The following is a 5,006-nucleotide window of genomic DNA, read 5'->3' as shown; positions in this document are numbered from 1 at the left end:
GTGTTTTTTTTTTTTTTTTAAGATTTTATTTATTTATTTGACAGAGATCACAAGTATGCAGAGAAGCAGGCAGAGAGAGAGGGGGAAGCAGGCTCCCCGCTGAGCAGAGAGCCCAATGTGGGGCTCAATCCCAGGACCCTGGGATCATGACCTGAGCCGAAGGCAGAGGCTTAACCCACTGAGCTACCCAGGCGCCCCTCCCATATTTTGTGTTTTATATCTCCTTTATGGAAGGCTTACTTGCCTCTGTGTTCCAATGCTTCTGTCATGCTTTTTGGTTTTTTGCTATTGTGGTTTCATTGTCCAAAGAGTCTCTTTAATGTTCTAAGTGTTCTTTTTATGGCAATAAAGTTTTATTTTGTGGCCTAACATCTTTTCTTATCTCAATATATTATCAATGTAAATATTCACTTAATCAGGGCACTTGTTTCGCTCAGTTGGTAGAGCATGTGACTCTTGACCTTGGGTCTTGAGTTTAAGCCCTACATTGGGTGTAGAGCTTATTTAAAAAAAAAAAAAAAAGAAAGAAAGAAAGAAACAGGGACGTCTCGGTGGCTCAGTCAGTTAACCCTCTGACTTCAGCTCACGTCATGATCCCAGGGTCCTGGGATCAAGTCCTGAATTGGGCTCACTGCTCAGTGGGGAGCCTGCTTTTCCCTCTCCTGCTCCCTCTGTTTGTGCTCTCTCTCCCTGTCAAATAAATAAAATCTTTAAAAAATATATTTTTAAAAGACATAAATACTCATTTATCAGCATAACAGTCAGAATGGTCCTTTAAAAATACATCACATCATGTCATTCCTCTCAACACACCACAGTGAGTCTGTATCTGACTCACAGGGAAAGCCCGGGTCCCTGCAGGGACGGATGTGGCCCAATGTGCTCTCCTCCCCCGGCCCCCTGTCATTGGCTCTTCTACCTCTCTTCACCGACTCCAGTCACACTGGCCTCCTCAGTGTTCCTTGACTTCTCCAGACCCACTCCCACCTTAGCACCTTGGCGCTGACCGTTCCTTCTGCCCAGAATCCCACAATCCTTCAAAATTTTGCTCAGATTGCATCTTCTCAGTAAGGCCGTGGCCTCCGTGAGTAATGCTGCAACCTGCCCCCACACTCGTCCCATCCATGCCTAGAGCACCCCCACGCCTGACCTCCTTTCTCCCACTCAACTCTTCTTTCCCATGGTAAAGGTCACATTCTAACTCACTAATTTTACTTACTTACTCTGCGTGTTCTTCATTGTTCCCTTTCACTCCCTCACCCCACCCCCACTTAGAAGGGCAGACCTCTCTGCTTTGTTCACTGGTGTTCCCAGCACATTAGAACCATGCTTGGCACATGGGACACCAGTAGTCTTCACTGAGTGAAAGAATATATGAATGGATGAATCTCGTGGAGGATTTTTATGGTTGGTTTGTGAACTTTCCATCTCCCTGCATACCGGTCTTTTCTCTAGGTTGTTTTTTCTATTTCTTTGCTTCAGTCTTGACCTTCCAGGTGATCCATAGCTGTCAGCTCATGCAAAAGAGTGAGGACACAAAACCCAGCACAGCTCCATGCCTTGTTGACCATGGGATGGAGCCTCTACACAATAGTCTGCCTGGGCCATTCACAAGGGAGTACTCATGGTCAGTCACTTTAGATCTTTCCCTGAGGCTGGTCTTTCCCAGACAGGGCTGGCCACCAGTGCCTGGGAACCAAGCTGGCAACAAAGGCTGGGAGTCTCGATTTCTGCTTAGCCCCCTGCTCTCAGTTGGCTCCTCCCACCTCGGCTGGTATTGCCCAGCTTCTCAGTCAAAAAGCCTGATTTCACAACTTTCTCCAAAGATCAGACTTCCAGATTCCAGCCAGGATGTTGGAGTGATCTTTGCTTAGAGCGGAGAAGGAGAGATAGGGTGTAACTCATTTTATTTTTTGCTTTTTATGCATGGATTCATACCTCAGGGGCTTTGCTATACCCCTGTTTCCTTCTTTCCCCCAAATCCCTCAGGGCCTGAATTCTGCCTTCTTCCCACCACCCTGCATCCAGATAATCTGGTGTCATCCCCAGTGTCATCTTCCTGCTGCTTGGACTCCAGTCACCCACGCATTCTCTGTTATTAGACCCAGTTGCTCAGCCTTTGCGCACACTTCGGCTGACCTTGCTGAGTCAGGAGACCCAAGCACTGCTTCACTCACTGACTTGTATAACCAAAACTGCTCAAGAAATATATGTTTTGACAGTCCCCAGAATGGCTTCTTCCTTTTCAAATCTCTACCCTGGGAAAGACTCCTTTTTCTTTTTTAAGGGAAATCAGATTAGAACGAATTGGTTTTGTTTTCAAAGACTGTCCTGTTGCTCTTTGAGATCCTGAGAAAGCCCCGTAGACTGAGACCTGGCAAAGATTAGGTCCTGAAGTTCAAAACACGGTGAGTAATTGAAGGTCTGCAATGAGGGTAGAGGGCAGCAGGTCAAAGGTGTGGTTGTCTGTGGTCCAGGAAGGAGACAGCTGCATGTTGAAATCTGTCTGGACAAAGCCAGACCTGGGAGAGCAACTCTGGTCATCTGGGGTCAACCTGGGGTTTCCCTGCTACCTGGTCATTTCCCAGGCTTCGAAAAACAGTAATTTATTTAAAAACATAACTGTATCAAGTAAAAAAAATTAAATGCCCTCCATTATGAGATTGCCATTGTATTCTTTCAGGAAAAAAAAAGTGCATATATAAAGCCATATGCAGATTGTTTTTCAGCTCTTTTCATTGTCAAATAATATACATATACAGAAAAGCACACAAAACATACATGTATGGCTTAGATAATTAGAAAATGAAAACTCAGGGAAGCACCTGTCAAGTCAGGGATCACCAGATGGGCATCCTGGGCAGATGGGGCGGCGCAGACAGCCAGGTGAGCGGCGACAAAGCAGATGTCGCCTGAGAGCGGGCTGACTCGGTTCTGCCCAGTACGTTGTGACAGGAGGGTCCTGAGAGAAGAGGCAGGCTGGTGAGATCTTGGAGAGCCCTTTGTGGCAGGGGAAAGAAGCCAGCCTCCTGTCCCCCACCCTAGCTGGGGTTCCGGTCCTTCTCTTCACTCTCAGTTCATCCTCTACTTCTGCTAAATAACCCACAGAAAGTATAACTTTCCTTCTCTTAGGCTACAAGATCAGAACAGAAAATCCCAGCCTTTGATCAAGCCCACAAAACTCCTGACACTGGATAAAAACAGACTCTTTTGGGTAAAGATGAAAAGAGGCACATGAAAAGATTCGAGAACACGAAAGAAAATGGAGCAGGCAAATGAGGAGAGCGTGGCTTCCAGTAATGGGATATGGGTGCCAAGAGGAGATTCATGTTTGTAGCGAGATTGGAGAGGACAGCGGAGCGGCCACCCGGAGTCCATGAATACTGCTTTCAGATGAACTCAGGACTCAGGAGTAGACACTCAGAGAAGACATCTTTAAAAACATGAGCAATCGGGGCACCTGGGTGGCTCAGTGGGTTAAAGCCTCTGCCTTCGGCTCAGGTCATGATCTCAGGGTCCTGGGATCGAGTCCTGCATTGGGCTCTCTGCTCAGCGGGGAGCCTGCTTCCTCCTCTCTCTCTCTGCCTGCCTCTCTGCCTACTTGTGATCTCTCTCTGTCAAATAAATAAATAAAATCTTTAAAAAAAACCCATGAGGAATCAATAGCAGATGCCATACAGTATAATACCAGATGCATTACCTTTAAAATCAGAAGCAGGGGAAGGTATCCACTAACACCTGTCAGTCTGGTTAAACAAAGCAAAAGTGGGCTTGAATCTCAGTTCATTGATTGAAGTTTGCAATAGGGAAGGTGTTCAATTTTTTCTGCTTTTTAAATAATTCCACTGAATTCCAACCACGAGTCACCATGCCACCAGGAGACTGAAACGTACTTACTTAGGACGGGAATGTCCCCTCACTGCCCAGTTTGCCATCTCAGTTGCAGGGGGGACTGTCCAGTGGTACCAAGGCCTCCAGGGAGAGGAAGCAGCTGGCCCTTGTGTTTCTACACTAGTGTTTGCTGAGATAGGCTTTGGTCTAGACGTTAGGTGTTGGTCCATCCGTGTAGCTGCGGTGTCCCGTGTTCTCAGCTGCACATTTTCCTAGGTCTCTGTTGCTCAGCTTCTTCTGCACCTCCTTTGGGTCCATGAGGACATCAGGTGGCCCTAGTGCTTCTTCGCTGCCTCTGGGCTCCTTCTGGACACAGAGCAAATTATTCCCCTGCTCCCTGCCACATGCTGGGGTGCGTGGGAACTGTGTGGGCCATCTCCAACCCAGCCGTCCAGCTCTGCCCAGGGCCCTTTCATTTCTCAAAGAAATGATAGAATCTTGCTTCCAGGCTCTACTTAGAAAAGGGCATGGGCCCCCTCTGATTGCAGTTTCCCAGTTGGTCAAGGGTATTTGTTGTTCTCCGGCTGGTAGCTCTTCTCTCCCAGCCCCCTCCCTGCATTTATGGCTGGGCTTCTGGGGGTGGGGGTGATGTTCTAGACCCACTGGCTTCCTTCTAACTCTCCTCCTTTCTCTCAATGCGGAGACTTCTGGTTACTCTAAAGAAGCACTCCACTAAAGCACATCAACTAAAGAAGTGAATCTGAAGATCAAACAAGCTGTGATGAAGCAGCTTCCATTTCACTTCCAGTTGTCCCAGAGCAATATTTTGGTCCGTACACTGTACAGTGAGGCCAGTCTGCTGATCATGCAAATATTTGGATACTGTGGTGACAGCAAATTGCTATAAAAGTTTCTAAATGATTCCTCTCCATATCTGTTCTTACTTCATCATGGGCCACAATTAAACAGCTCAAGGGCCAGCAGAGGTCAGAGGCCACATTGAGGAACCTGGTATGAAGGCTGTCACCTCCTCCTCTATGCTTTTAAATCTGGTAAAGACCTCCAAAACTAAAAATTCATAGAACATGGGGCACCTGGGTGGCTCAGTTAGTTCAGGGTCTGACTCTTGGATTGGGCTCAAGTCGTGAGCTTAGGGTCGTGGGCTGGAACCCTGT

This window comes from Enhydra lutris, unplaced genomic scaffold, assembly GCF_002288905.1.
Source record: "Enhydra lutris kenyoni isolate GAN:26980312 unplaced genomic scaffold, ASM228890v2 scaffoldscaffold6, whole genome shotgun sequence".
NCBI lineage: Eukaryota > Metazoa > Chordata > Mammalia > Carnivora > Mustelidae > Enhydra > Enhydra lutris.
The sequence above is the reverse complement of the archived record's forward strand: the minus strand, read 5'-3'. Positions refer to the sequence as shown.